This window comes from Pinus tabuliformis, chromosome 3_1 (genome assembly GCF_031772625.1).
Source record: "Pinus tabuliformis cultivar Carrire ecotype Pingquan chromosome 3_1, CPIR1, whole genome shotgun sequence".
Lineage (NCBI taxonomy): Eukaryota > Viridiplantae > Streptophyta > Pinopsida > Pinales > Pinaceae > Pinus > Pinus tabuliformis.
In genome coordinates this window covers 288384648-288401635 of record NC_142301.1, presented here as the reverse complement: position 1 = coordinate 288401635, position 16988 = coordinate 288384648, and positions in this window count along the sequence as shown.

Sequence of the window (16988 nt, the reverse complement as noted above, 5' to 3'; positions counted from 1 at the left end):
CTCAAGATGTTCACATCAAGGAATTTTCATTTGTTGCTGTTAAGTTCGAATCATCCAGAAATGTCCAAATTTGTAACAAGTCAATTGATTTTGGTTTTGTTGGCGCTCTTTGGAAATTTAAAATTAGTTATATTTTGTCGTAGAAAATCAAAAGAGAGAAATTGAAGCTCTCATGCCTCTGTAGATTATTTAAAGAGAATCATGGCTCTTAAAATGGGGGGGGGAGGCGCATTAAAATACATAGAGAGAGGGGAAGAGGATTTGTTAACTATAGATCGAGGTTTTGGAGCTTCATTTGGGAATGTTAAGCATCGTTGTTAAATTATTTCCTTTTGGAGTGAAATAACCAAAGAAATGTACACATGTATAAGCATTTGTAGTTAACAATGACTTTGTTTTCATTGCATCATTGTTATTTAATGTAATTGCAATCCTTTACCATTAGTATATCAATGACCAATTTCGACACGCTTGTTGATGTTGTTCATTTTATGCTAATTTTTTTTATCTCTTGAAAGCTTTCTTTGCAGGGTATAGTGGATTGTAATCAGAATCTATAACGAATTCATGGAGATTTGATTAGGACGAGTAATAATTATTTACTGCTCATTTGATTAGGATGAATAATAATTATTTATTTTTCATTTGCAAGCTTATCTTATTATCTCTTATATTGGATCTAAATGAACTTTTTTGTTCGTCCAGTGTAAAATCTAAAGTGAGTTTATTTTATAAGATTAAATCTAGGTATATGTGTGAAATCATTTGAAGCTATTTATTAAAATAATTTCACTGCATATGTATTTAAACTACGTGTAAGATATTTAACTAATTTGGTGTTTTGCAGGTCATCTTAATCCTAGATATAATACACAATCCTTTTTCCTTTCCCATTAGATACATTTTGCTCTTGGCTAAGAGAGAGACTATCCTTATCTTTGCCACGATAGATTTTATTTTACACCATAAGGTTAGGTTGCATTTAATTCTTTTATTCTTTTAAAGTCTCCTTTCACAGGAGCAAGTCTCATAGTGGCTAGACTGAGCCCTGGTTTCAGTCACATCATAAAGGATCATCTCACCTTCCCCTTTAGTTTTTTAATCTCAGTAAACACCACTCATAAACAAATTGAAGGAAGTCATTGTGCATATTGTGCATATTAGGATAGTGTAGGCTAGATTAAATCTAGGCTAATATTAGGGTAACTAGAGACCCATTAAACCAATCAGGATTTCCACTTCAACGAAAAGGAGTCTAGTCAGGACTCTGACTGGGAAATTCCTCCCATGTTGAGCCAGGAAATTTCCATGCATCAACAACCCAACAAAAAAAAAAAGGTTGTGTCACAAATGAATCTCATGTGCTTCAAAAATGCCACAGATAACATGTGCCTCCACTGAGTAACTTGACAAAAGACAAGTACAAAGTTTCCACTGTAATTTAGGCCACAAGGCCAAATTTCTTCTCTCAAATAATCACAGACGAAATAGACAAGATCAACGCTTGACGTATATTCTTGAGGACAAGGTGTGTCTTCTATTTATATAGGTTGAGATTCCTTTAGGAGGGAGGTCGACCCAACCTTTTGGAGGGAGCTAACTTGGAAGGAAATACATTTTAAATTTGAATTTGAAACTTCATTTTAAAGACAAAAACCCCAAGGTCTTTAAGGCCGAACTTAATCAAAATATTTGATAATAAAATTATCCTTTTACCTTGACTGGGATAGGCACATTTTAATTTAATTTTCTTATATAAACAAAAATTCCTTGTAGCACCTTTTTGGGGTTCCTTTACCACTGAATGGGGTTATGTTGAGAAATCAATGCTAGTAGAATTAGGGTTAGATTTCTTCTTTCTTGATAATTACTTATGAATTATGTTGACTTCTTTTACTTATTTTTTATATTATCTTTCATCAAGCAATTACCAAATTATGTGTGCATGAAGATCACAAAAACACAAGACACAAGATGTACGCACTTTGCTAGGGAAAAACCCTTATCTAGGGGCAAACCCAGTAAAAATGTCTTCCTTTAATAGTTTTCCTTGAGACTCTTCAACCTATACTCAAACCTCCTCCACACCAAGCCAGCCTCTCATTCTTTGATCCAACCTTCGACCCAGTAGCATCAGCACTTTGACACTAGTACCTTCAATCTAGTAGCTTTTGACATTAACAACAACTTCAACTTTGACAAGGAGACTTCAATCTCCTATACTAGCCCACATGAGAGACAGAGAGAGAGATACCAAAACTTAGATTTTTTCCTTCCCTTCCTTCTTGACCAAACTCGCACTCTTTTCAGCCTCCTTCTTCACCTTCACACTTTTTCCTAGCTTCCAGCTTCATATATCGAACTATGTGTGAGAGAGTGAGATGCTCAAATGAATTCGAACTACCTTGTATATATAACCTTCCAATGAGGTCGAATTGCCTTCATTTAGGCCAATTTGATCTTCTTGAGGCCGACTTGATGTGGAAGTTACATAATTCTCTTTGACTCAAAAATAATTATTTTTGCATTGTTCGAAAGCCTAAGAAGTGTCTCATAAAATGTATAATGACTCTAATGACTCTTTATTAATCCTAGGAGTCCACAATTGGGACTTTGAATAATAAAATGACGACCCAAGCATGAAACCCATGCTTTAATAAGTCATTGTAATAACAATAAAATTTATTTTGACAAATACATTTTATAAAGACCGAACCTAGTTACATTTTTCAACACTCCCTCTTAACTAGGGAGGTATTCATACAAAATATATCAAACTATATGAACTATGAAGAGTTTAGGCACTGCAATGAAATGGACTAGATTCCTGACCAGGGAAATCTATCCAAGGTATCTCAATAGTTTAGGCATCACAATGCCACAGATTAGATTCCTGACCAAAGAAATCTATCCAAGTGGGACTAATATGGACTAAAGATTTCAACCTCTTTGGGTACCATCATGCTTACTTGCTAACCATCAACCTAGGGATCTAGGTGTGTATCCGAGGTCAGAGATCCATGACCAATGCCACACTCTCTACTTTGGGAACTAGACATCAACACATAGTGTCGGTCAGATGTTCTCCCAGGCAACGTGTCTCACACACAATGCCTCAACAAATCTCTTCCAAACTTTTATCATCATAAAAAAAATCAACAATATCAACTAAACCAAGCATTCTTCTAAGATATTCAAACTTCTTATTAGGAAGAGACTTTGTTAGTATATCAACTACCTGATTGTGTATCGGGACATACTGTAGCTTCACGATCCCATCCTACTCCAAGTTCCTAATATAGTGGAACTTATTATTAATATGCTTCGTCCTAGCAAGAAACACGGGATCTCCAGACATATTGATACAACTTTGATTATCACAATTAATCACAGTAATATCCAGAGGCTTCTCGAACAAATCTATCAGAAGCTTCGTCAACCATACAACCTCCTTTCCTACTTCACGTGCAGCCATGTACTCTACTTCAGCACTACTCAAAGCAACAGGATCTTGCTTTCTACTCATCCATGAGATCATGGCAGATCCCAAACTAAAGCATCCATTGGTAGTGCTTCTTCCATTGGTCTCATTGCCACCCCAATCAAAATCTGTGAAGTCAATCAACTTGACTTCTTTGCTATTGTACTTTAGGCAGTGATGTATCGTGCCATGAAGATATCTCAATATATGCTTGGCAGCTATCCAGTGATCATGACAAGGCTCCAACTGAAACTGACTGAGGATGTTTATAGCAAAGCATATATTCGTCCTAGTATTTACCAGATACACCAGAGAACATACCAACCGACGATAGGAGGTTGGATCCACGAGACTTGAATCAGAGATCCTCAACTTCTTGAGATTGGTGATCATAGGAGTAGTCATGGGCTTGGAATCCATCATCCCAAATTTCTGCAACAACTTGATGATATACTTTCCTTTCCCCAAATATATATCCCTGTGATTTTTCCATACTTCTAGACCTAGGTAATAGTGCATTAGTACTAAATACTTCATCTCAAATTCATCTACCAACATCTTCTTGCATTCTTGTATTCTTCTCTCCACGCCTGTAATGAACAGATCATCCACGTGCAATTGAATAATGACTGACTCATTATTCAAAACCTTGATTTAGAGATTTGGATCAACGAAACTCTTCATGAACCTAATTCTTAGAAGGTATGCATCCATTCTTGCATAGCATGTGTAACAACCCTGGCTAAAAAATTCATGTAAAAAATATAAGACCAAGGATGATGGGACACGTATTCCAAGCTAAATGGTGGGAAAAACATCCTAATGGGTGTTCATTCGATTTATTATGGCTAAGGAAATTGGAAAAGGAAATGGAAAAGGCTCTGGAAAGGAAAAGAGGCATTAATTGGCATTTTATTTATCAAAATAATGGAAATTAGAAGAAAAGGAAGGTGAAAGGTCATAGGTTGCATGTGAGGAGGAAAATCAAGGAAAATAATGGAAAATGAAGAAAATAGAGGCCTAATTGATAAAAAGGCTTTTGAGGATCAGTTGGTAAGATTTGGCTAAGGTTTTGCATTGGATCAAGAAAAGAAAAGAAGGCAAGATTAAGGAAGGAGCAAGCAAGGAGGAGCAAGATCAAGCATCTACATTAGGATTATTTGCAGGTATTGATTTGTATGTGTGGTTTCCTTGCTATATTTGGCATGCATGGTATTGCATGTGGTTCTTTTATGTCACGACATGGGTTTTTCCAGGTGTGACAGATTTTTCAGCCTAGCCTTTCCATTTCCGGATATCCTTGATGATATGGGTTCTCATACTTCGGTTGAGCTAGATTGCTGGATGGATTCGAAGCTGAGTGAGGTGGATATCCGAAATGAAAAACACATTGTGTAATGGCCCCTGAATTGGACTGTGGATCACAGTAAAGCCACTGGCCTAGTAACCCCAGAGCCAGACTATGGGTTGCGGTAAAGCTAGGATTGTGTGCCTCGGTGGGCCTAGGAATCCTTGCCAGCGAATGCCGGGATATACAGTAAATCCAAGAGGTAGATTTATCTCCATTGGGCCTAGTATTACTGGTATGGGATGTACGGTAAAGCCTGGAGAGTGGGTCTCTGTGTAGGGCCTAGTGATCCCTGGATCATGCTATGGATTACGGTAAAGCTTGAGAAACTAGGAGGCACTAAAATTCCTAACGATGTACATGGAGAACTCTGGTAGCATCCATTCTTGTTTGGTTCTTTTTTGTTGGTTATGAATCCCAAATTCATTCTTGGAATATGGAATGGGGGTGATTGACTGAAGAGAGAATTGGCTCAGCCAATCTATGGCCAGGTGGAATGTGGTAGTCCCACCCCCAGTTGGTTTTTACATTCATTAAGGAGAAATTAATTTCCTTGGCATTTGATTTGTAAGTGTTCTGGTTTATATGTGGATCATATGGCTGTGATTTCCTTGGTATTTCTATGGATATTATGATGGTTTTGTATATGTTTTATGATAATGGCTATGTATGGCTCTCATCATGTTTATACTTGTAAATGAATGAACAATGTATCTATGACCTAATAGATGATAATGCAACAAATGGTATGAGGGAACAATGCTTCATAGTGACTATGAGATAAGTATGAGACCCCTATGCTTAGATATGTCATTTACACCTATTGATTGCATTGATGCTAAGTGTTTGAAAGAATGTCAGTCTTGTCATCATGTGTTTAATGGATTCTAGAAGTTACAGCAAGTTCTGGGAAGTGGCCGAAATTTCGGGCTTGAAAAGTGCGTTAAATTCCCTAGACTCTCTCATAAGTTTGCTGGAAATAGTCCCTAGACATAGGCATGCATGCTCTGGGAGCGTCCAGAGCTCTTTGGACGCTGGAATGCCCATAACATGGGAGATTCCATAGGTTTAATAGCTTAAAAACTCAATGGGACCTGGGGGCATGATACCTGAGTTGTTGGGATCGCTCCTGGGAGTGTTTTTGTTAATGTGGAAGGTATGCTTGATGTGTTTCCGTCGATTCCACTTCCTTAAGGTCACCCAGGAGGTTGAATCATATCATAGTAGCCTCTCGTCACATGTTTACCCTGATTGGTCGGTTACTTGGGTAGATGTGTGAGGAGGGTGTTACACCATGCCCTAAGAGCTTACTTCGAACCATATAGGGCCTTCTTGAGTCTACAGACATGAGTATCTATGCTATTTACCTCAAATCCTTTGGGTTTCTCAATGTATACTTCCTCATCGATGGTCCCATTCATAAATGTTGTCTTCACATCCATTTGATGGATATTCCATCCCATTGTAGCAACCAATGAAACCAAAGATCTAATAGTGGTATACCTTACAGTGGGTGCAAAGGTTTCTTCATAATCTATGCCTTCCTTTTGAGAGAAACCCCTTGCAATAAATCTGGCCTTGTATTTATCTATGCTTCCATCAACAACGTGTTTGATATTGTAGATCCATTTTGAGGTGACAATTGATTTGTCACCATGTATAGGAACAATTTCCCAAATCCCATTCTTCATGATGGATTGATATTTTTCCTACATAGATTTCTTCCATCTTGATGAGAAGCTTCTTCAAATATATATGGTTCTACTTCAATTAGTATTGTCATATATGCAACATATCCAGAATATATCTTCAACCTTTTTCTTTCTCTAAATGTTCCTTTTGCAACTCCATGCCCTTAAACACTATCTTCAAGAGTAGATTTTAACTAGTTTGGCCTCTTCCTTGCATTTGGTATGACCATAGGTTGAATAGGCTCACTTGGTCCTTCTTCTTCTTCTTGAATTGTAGAAGGGTTGTCAAGTTGTACTTATTCTTCTTCAAATATAGGTAGATATTCGTCATCGGAATCAATAGGAATATCCTTCGATCTTTTGTAGGCTTCATTTTCATCAAATATAACGTCCCTTCTTACTTCAATGTGTCTCCCTTCCTTGATATAGATTCTATATGCCTTTGAGGAGGGACTGTAGCCAACGAAGATCCCTTTGATGCTTTTAGAATCTAGCGTCTTTCGTTTTTCCTTTGGAATGTGGATGTAGGCAGGAATCCCAAAGATTCAGAGATGGTCCACACTTGGCTTCTTCCCTGTGAATGCTTCCTCGGGTGTCATATTATCAAGAATTCTATGAGGACTTCTATTTTGAATATATACGGTTGTCATTGCTGCTTCTCCCCATAGAAATTTTGGTAAGTCTTGATCAAGGAGCATTGTTCGTACACCTTCTTCAATTATCATATTCTTTCTTTCGGCCACTCCATTTTGTTCGGGATAGTAGGGAACTATAAGCTCCCTCTTAATTCCTGCTTCTTTACAATATGCAATCAACTCTTTAGAAGTGCATTCCCCACCATTTTCATATCTCGAAGTCATTATTTTTCTTTCAGTTAGGGTTTCCACTTCGCATCTAAACTCTGTGAATTTCTAAAATGCTTCATCCTTTTTATTGAGAAGGTAGAGCCATGTATTTCTAGAGTGATCATCAAGAAATGTTATAAAGTAAATATGACCTCCGAGTGATTTTTCAGACATGGACCCACACACATAAGAATGTATGAGGTCTAATATTTATTTAGATCTTGTTCAACTATTTGAAAATGGTTTTCTTGTATGTTTTCCCAAAGAGAATCCTTTGCAAACTCCTTCACGATCTTCTTTGATATTGAGGATGCCATGAACTATATGTTTAAGAGTGGGAATGACCTTATAGTGAAGATGACCATATGTTCTATGTCATAGATGAATAGGAGATATTTCCATATGAATTAGGGCTCGAGGAGGTGGTGTAATGACCCTATATAAAATTCCTTCATGAACTCCAATAACCCTAGCTTTACCAATACTTGAATATTTTCCCCAAACCAAGACCTTTCCATCAACAAAAGCAACTCTATCCCCTTTATCTTCTAAGCAATAAATTGAAAGCAAATTCAAACCTGGAACATATAGTACATTGTTGAGATGTAGTTTGTTCCATTCTCCAGTTTCAAAGATGTTGATCCCATGCCTATAACAACATAGCTTTTGTGGTCTCCCAATTTCACTGCATGGGAAGATGGTTCCTTTGATAGAGTTTGTAGTTGTTTACTTTCCCCTGTCATATGCCTTGATGCTCCACAATCAATGACCCATGCAATATCATCATTAAGTGATCCTGTAAGTGCAAATAAGAACCCTTGAATTTTGACCTTGTTGAATAAGTAGTAGACAATATTCTTGATCCATATTCTCGTAGAATTGAATCCCATTCTTATCATATAGGGAGTAATCATTTCCTTCAATCCAACAAAGTGATCTTCAATCTTCTTCGACCTTAGCTCTGATACCATGTTGAGAAATCAATGCTAGTAGAATTATGGTTAGATTTCCTCTTTCTTGATAATTACTTGTGAATTATGTTGGCTTCTTTTACTTATTTGCTATATTATCTTTAATCAAGGAATTACCAAATTATGTGTGCATGAAGATCACAAAAACACAAGACACAAGATGTAGGCACTCTGCCAGGGAAAAAACTCTATCTAGGGGAAAACCCAGTCAAAAATATCTTCCTTCAATAGTTTTCCTTGAGTGATCCGAATTTAAATAGGAACGCAACAAATTACAGATATAACCATAAATACGAATATGTAGTAGAAATAACACTTCATTTCATTAATATCAAATACTGAAATATGCTTACAAATAGAATGGAAATAAGACTAGCTCGGGCAATGGTAGCTTATCTCTGAGAAGAGATGTGGCGGAGTTATCGGGAAATCTAGTGTCCACTCGGAGCTGCTAGTCCCACTAAGATTGGTAGCTATCTTAGAAACAAAAAAACTAAAACTACTTTCGCTTTCCTTTATGAGAAGTAGATAAGAGGAGAACAAAGGACACCAACCTTAGTCTTGCACTTAGTTCCTTACTTGGTTCCTCTCCCTTCTGACAGATCCTTGCCGCTTTGCCTTCGTCTACCCAGCTTCAAAGAGCACCTGTGTAATCAAAGCAGCATAATACTATCGAAGAACAGAGATCTACACTCATAAACAATATAGGACCAGATATATATTGACCACACAAATGCATATATCATCAAACATACAAGAATTTGGAGGAAAACTTGAATAGCTTTATTAATATCAAGAATAGCAAAGAGGATTACAACCAATTGTTTTGACCCAACGTCATCCTCCCAGCATGAAAGCCCTTCTTCACCTCATGAAAAGCTTAGATCACCCAACACTATGATATTCCACCGAGAAACCAATAGCACTTCCTTACAAGATACAAAATTCCAGCCTCTGGATCTCTGGGATGAGGGATCCATATATAGATGATTGCAGGGGGGTGAGTCAGCTTCTGGGATTTTGATTAGTGTCCTCTCTCTGATAGTTCTTGATTCCACTTGGAGATTGATGATCTCTTACTCATCCTTGGGCGAATTCAGAGAGGCAAGTGTCACAAGAGAAGTTTCTGGAAGATTCCATGACAATCCACCTTGCAAACTGTCTCTGCCATTTGTCTACTCTCACCCATCGCACCCTATAGAAGGGCTTTCCAGTATGCATCACACCTTTTTCATTGGGCAGGTGAGATGCATCGCACCCTCTGCACTGGGCAGTCTCTATGGTCCAGCTTTGACCAGTTCTGAGCAGTTTCCTGTGGAGAACTTCTGGGAGATGATGTAATCAGCTGACCTTGTTCCTTTAGGGTGTGAAGCAACACTTTTATGGACTTAGGAGCCCTTGGTTTATGGACATGTATGATTGGGGTTGCAGTGCCCAAAAATGTCTATAACAGTTTCCCCCTAAAGCATGAGGTCGTTAATATTTTGATGTTGGGTGAAATTCTTTATCATGAGGATCCGAAGTTTTTTCGAGATGGAAGGTGACTTGTAATAAGATACAATACAATACATTATCTTCATAATATTTTTCATGATATAGCTGAGGCGGGCATTCCCATGCTTAGCTTTATAAATTCATTTTCATGTACATAAGACAGACAATCGTCTGTGTGGCAGACTAATGATTCTGATAAAGTCATCATCCTTTGATTCGGATGATCATCTGTGCAACAATTATGTACATTTGATGTCTTTATTTTCTTGAATATATCACAGCCCGGATGGATGAAACTAGATCCGGGGTCTTCAAACTTATTCAATCTTCACTCGGAGTACAAGTCGATCCATGTGAAAGATGTTCTGGAGTCGAACATGGAAAGACATCGCCTAATTACCAGCCAATGATGTAAGTTGTTAACAGGCGCGAGAGGAATCACCGAAAATGATGATGACCCTCAAGGTATTACAATACAATTCGCGTGGTGTGAAAAAGGGACTTGGCGTCGAACACCACGCAAAATCTTTCGGTCGAAGGCCATTGATGTAAACCTGTCGCCAGAAGTGAGAAACTTGCAATTGAGGCATGCAAGCTTCAAAGTACTGAAAGTGTTGTTCCTAAGTCGACTTCTTGGATAATGAGTTGATGTCGACAAGAAGCGACCCATTGTAGGAGGGCCTTAATGAATCCCACATCTACGACATGGAACGGAGTAAATGATTTTGGAGGTGAAAACGATCTGATGATACAGGGTTCAGGGTGGCGTTCATGAAAGAATGGAGCGTGAATGTATTGCAGCGGATGAGACACAGGCGAATTCTATGAGCGACTTCTCTTGAACATACTGGCAACACTAACATGGATTGGTAGCGTTAACCCCAAATATGGATGGTGCGATGGACCAATGGTGATATGACCGGTGAACGAAATAACCCAACCCGACTCGGACGTGGAGTGAAAGTGTCATGTTCAAGAGCGACTTGCTACCAATAAAGTTTCTTCAAGTTTTCTTCCCAATTTTTCCCCAGTCATTGCTGACTAGTACCTCTTTATTTTTGTCAAACTTGAGGAGGATAACATATGCCTGTTCTATAATTTGCCCTTCGGGCAACCCCGTCGCTATGTTTTAACGAGCCTAGCGACAGTGAAACTCGTTCTTGTCCATATGGACAAGTTTGTCGCTATTTGGTTTTAACGAGTTTAACGACAAAGATAACTCGGTCCTTTTCAATTTTAGAGAGTCTGAAAGGGACGTAAAGGAAACTCCAATAATCCTTTTTCGTCATATAATCCCTTAAGTTTGAAAAAGTATAAAATAATACGAAAGGGATGAATTTTCGGTAATTTTAACGAGCCGAACAAAACAAGCGCTCGATCTTTTTGTGTAATAATCCCTCAAGTCCAAAAAGATTAAAATCTAGAGGAGGGATAGCACTTTCGGTAGCTTTAACGAGTTGGAGAGGCCAATTGCTCGGAAATCTTTTCATATTTTACGAGTCAGATGAAAAGAGCTTAAAGGAGACTCGTCTTTTGAGGAATGAGTGATAAATTCAGGTAGCAGCTGATTCCAGGTAAGGTTTGGAATTTTCCAATCACGGCAGTGTCATAAGGATGGCTAATAGGATCACTCTTCGCAGCTGTTCCTCAAAAGGGGTAAACAATCAAATGGAGGTGAATGATTGGCTAAAACAAAGTGGAGGTGATGGTAAGAACACGACCAGGGCTCAAAAGCTGATGATAATGCATTCACAATGGTTATTTACCAGGGATTGGTTCATTTTTTAATGAGCTTAAACTCTGGGGGAAACATTTTCTCATTGCTAAGGTTTAATTTTTAACGAGCTTGAACTTCGCATAAAAACTGCTCATGCCAGTCGTATAATAAGGATGTCTCATCGATAGGTTCAATTTTTAAGGAGCTTGCACCATTCGAAGCTTTGCTCTGGATCCCTAGGAACGACCAATCCTACGAGTTTAAAGGGTTGAGTTACGTGATCTTGATGCAAATATTGATGAGATGCTTCTTTTATAAATGTTGCAAATGTCTATCTAACACATAGTTTTCCAATGAATCCGTTAATGTGTTTAAGTTTCTGGAAATATGTTGATATTGAATAGAATCAAACTGCCTTTCCAAAATCTTGACCCTTAGGAACATGCGATAGATAGTTGGATTCCATATGGAGTAGATACCAGCTAGTTGTAAGATGACGAGTTGTGAGTCTAGCCTGACGACGAGTCGGCGTATGCCACGCGTAATGGCATCAAAGAGGAGCTCTATCAACGCGCTGTATTCAACAATATTGTTCGTTGAACGACCAATACATACCCCTCTGAAACTCACTAACTCGCCGCTTGGATCGAAGATGGCCCAGGCCGCAGAAGATAGGTTCCACGAACTACGACTCGCTCCGTCGGCATATCCAACAAATGATTCCAATAGGTTCGACATATGCAACAAACGTAAAAGCAAATCACTTAACCAAAACAATTACCCTTAGCGAAAACAAAAATGTAACAAAAGCATAGGGGTTACTATCTTGAGTCAAGCATAGTAACGCTTAAGGTACAACCCGTTGCGGGGTTGCGCCAGTGGAATCCCATCATAATCTACTAACTCGTAGGCTCCTTTTTCTAACACGCGCTTAACAATATAGGGGCCCATCCATAAAGACTTGAATTTGCCTGCTCCCAATTTATCAGACTCCTGGTCGTAAAGTAAGACCAGGTTGTAGGAATTTACAGGGTAAGTTCCTCAGAAAGAACACCAAAAGGACACTGCTCACAACCAGATCACAGATCAATACACCAGTATTTTTGACGTGGTTAAAACCCTCAAAGAGGGAAACAGTCCACGGCCTGCGCCAACGTGGCTACTACAGGCAATTTATTAATCAAAGAATGAAAATTTACATAAGCTTCTCTCATGCACGGATTACCCGAACAATGACCCTCCATGCGCTTTAAATAGAACTCATGGACCAATCGGGTGTCAAGCCACGGATCAAGTGTCGGTAATACCGAGGAGAGAGTGAACCGTCGGATCACTACATATCGTGACCGTCGGATTGTAAGTTACAAAATGTACAACGGTAAAGAAACACACTTTACCTAACTCTATACCTAACTCTACACTAGACCAAGTTGAACTTAACTATATCCTATGTGTCGGAATATCCTAACATCCCCCCTTAAGAACAACTTGGGATAGGATTGAAGGATTTACAAATATGACACAATAGGAGAAGGAAGGAGGCACTAGAGCCTATCCCCCCTTAGTGACAACTTCCTGAACTCCAAGCATATATCGAAGTTTAGTGAACTTCGCCTCTGTGAGAGCCTTTGTGAAGATGTCTGCAACCTGATCATCTGTTGAACAATATTGCACTTCAAGAACATGGTCATGAATGAGCTTTCTGATGAAGTGCATGTGTAGTTCAATTTTTTGCTGCGCTGATGCTGGACTGGATCTTTGCATAGCTGAATGGCACTTTGATTATCACACCAAAGTGTGGTTGGATGCTGCTGCTCAAAGCCAAACTCTGATAGGATCTGACGAAGCCACAAGGCTTCCTTACTAGCTTCCACGGCACCACGATACTCTGCTTCTGCTGACGAAAGAGAAATGGCAGCCTGTTTCTTACAAGCCCATGTAATAGGTCCTGAACCAAGAGTGAAGACATAACCGGCAGTAGACTTCCGATCATCAGGGTCACCAGCCCAATCAGAATCAGTGAAACCAACTAATAGAGGAGCTGCTTTGGCACTGTAATGAATCCCAAACTGTACTGTACCTCGAACATAACGAAGTATTCTTTTAGCTGCTTTCCAATGACTTTCACGGGGGTTTTGCATAAAACGAGCAACAAGGCCAACAGCAAAGGAAAGGTCAGGACGAGTATGGGTTAAATACAAGAGTTTTCCTACAAGTTGACGGTATAAGGTAGCATCAACTTCAGGAGAAGTACAAGAGACTGAAAGTTTGACTCCAGACTGAAAGGGAGAAGGGGCTGGCTTACAGTCTTCCATGTGAAAATGACGAAGAATATCACAAGCATACTTGGACTGGGAAAGGGAAATACCCTCCTTGGATTGCAAGACTTGAAGACCGAGAAAATAGTGTAAGTGTCCTAAGTCTGTCATTTCAAATTTCTTTTTAAGGCTGGACTTCACATGGTTTATAAGGTTGGGATCACTACCAGTAAGAATAAGATCATCAACATAAAGAACAAGGATGATAAGAGAGTTGCCCACTTTCTTGGTGTAGACAGTATTGTCAGAATAACACCTAGAAAAGCCAGATTCTAAAAGAAAGCTATCCATTTTGGCATACCAAGCCCGAGGAGCTTGCTTGAGACCATAAAGGGATTTCTTAAGTCGACATACAAGGCTGGAGTCTGTTTGGATGAAGCCAATGGGTTGTTCCATATAGATTTCTTCATGCAAGTCCCCATGCAAGAAGGCAGATTTAACATCCATCTGATGGACTTCCCATTTTAAAGAGGCAGCAAGGGAAAGAACAAGGCGGATAGAGTTCATTTTGGCAACAGGGGAGAAGGTTTCAGTGTAGTCAATGCCTTCAACCTGTGAAAAGCCCTTAGCAACAAGACGAGCTTTATGTTTATCAACTTTCCCATCTGGTCCATACTTGGTTCTGTAAACCCATTTACATCTAACAAGTTTGCGTCCCTTTGGTAGAGGAACAAGATCCCATGTATCATTTGCCAACAATGAATGATATTCTTCATTCATAGCTGCTTCCCAATGTGGATGGCCTGAAGCTTCTGCAAAAGTGTCAGGATCATGATTTACTGGAGCTTGAGCCAGTAAAGAAGAGGCTCTTTCAAACTGAGAACGTGTACGTCGCTGATCTGTAGGATCACCGGCAAGATCACCTGCTGCATCCCGAGTAGCACGGACCCATCTTGGAAGTTGAGGATCCTGAGAAGGTGGGGGAGGATTGTCATCCTCACTTTCATCATCTGAAGAAGAAATGTTTTCAAAAGTAGAAGAGATAGGAAGAGGTGGCACATCCGCCGGACTAGGCTCGCAGGCCGATTTATTTTCATCAAATTTTACATCTCTTCTAATGATAACATTTTTGGACTTAAATGGAATAAGTCTATAACCTTTTACATCTTCAGAATATCCAACAAAAGTACATTTCTCACTCTTAGGTTCTAAAGCTTTATGCTTTTCATCTGGAATATGGGCCCATGCTTCACTTCCAAAAACACGAAAGTGACTTACATCTGGTTTAATGGAACTCCAAGCTTCTTCTGGAGTGATATTCTTAGAACCTTAGTAGGAGTGCGATTGATTATATAATTTGCACAATTAATTGCTTCGGCCCAAAAACTAAGACTGAGTCCTTTAGATTGCAGCATACAATTAGCCATTTCCTTTAAGGTGCGATTTTTCCTTTCAGCTACACCATTTTGTTGTGGAGTGTATGGAACAGTATGTTGCATTTGAATTCCATTTTCGGTGCAAAAGTTGATGAATGTGTTTTTAACATATTCTCCACCATTATCAGTTCTTAGCTTAAGAATTTGATGTCCAGATTGTTTTTCAACAAAGGCTTTGAAGGCCAAAAATGTGTTAAATACTTCGCTCTTGAGTTTTAAGAAGTATACCCAAGTGCGTCTGGAGAAATCATCAATGAAAGTTAAGAAATACTTGCAGCCAGAGAATGAAGCAACAGGAAGTGGACCACATAAATCACTGTGCACAAGCTGTAAAGGGGCTGAGGCGTGCCAAGAGGCACGTTTTTCAAAACTGTCCCGATGATGTTTTCCGAGTACACATCCGAAACAAACACCATCTTTGCAAGATACCATAGGAAGACCTGTCACCATATTTTCTTTACATAGATGCTGAAGGGAGCGATAGTTTAAGTGACCAAATCGCTCATGCCAAAGTTTGCTCACTTCATCATTATGAGCAACAAATACTGAGGGAAGATTTGATGACCCAAAGTTGTGAAACTTATACAACCTTGTGGAATCATCAGCAAGACCAGTAGCTAGAATCTGTTTAGGATCTTTTAGATCCTTGATTACAACATCATGAGGTGAAAATTCAACAATTTTACCTTCACCTGAATGAGTTATCTGATATACAGATAGAAGGTTGCAGGATAAGGTTGGAACACATAATACATCATTAAACTGACCATTGTCTAGATGAACAGTTCCAGTCCCTACAACATTAAGAGATCTATCATCACCAACATATATATTTTTGGTGTTACAATCATTTAAAGAAGAAAACATGGCTTGGTTTTTGGCCATGTGATAAGAGGCTCCAGAATCAATGAGCCACTCATGAGAATGAGAAGAAGAAGATACATTTAATGCATAACCAGACTGAGATGATTGACAACGACATGCAGAAAGTGCCATTCCTGAAGATGAAGTTGAAGTTGAAGAATGCTCCACATGGATGTTATGTTTCTTCATTGCGGCTTCCAAGGCTTCCATCTTCTTAAAGCATTTAGATTCTAAGTGGCCATCTCGATTACAAAAGTTACAATGTCTATCAGTCTTCTTCCATTTGTTTTTATTGGTCCTATCATTTTGCTGAAATGATCTTTCATTTTGAGGCTGAGTTTGCTTAGGACCCTTGTTTGGTTTAGGACCATTCTTTTTAGGAAATGACTTCTTAGGATTCTTTGAATTTGGTTGTTGCTGGGCGGCTAACGCTTTCTTGGAAGAGTTTCCAAGATTAAGAAGACCAAGGTGTAAGAGTTTTTCTTGTTCTCTTATTAAAGAATCACAAAGGTGGAAACAAATACAGAGTAGGCTGGTCCCAACTTAGTAAGGATGGAATAAATAAGGTTACTATCTTCTTTCTTAACCTTAACACCTTCCAAGAGATATCTAAGGGTCTTGAATTTGGACAAGAAATCTTCAATGCAAGAAAAATTATTAGGATCCAATGTAAGCAACTCATTTTCAAGTTGATGGGCTCTAATTTCATTTTTAATCCCAAAAACTTTAGTGAGTTGTTCCAATGCTTCATGAGGAGTCTCAAGTTCTGCAATATGGAATCTAAGATCAGGAGAAATAGACATCCCTATCAAACCACGTGCTTGATCTTGTCTATTTTCCCATTTTGCAGCCTTGTCTTCATCTTTTGGTTTCTTCTCTTGGT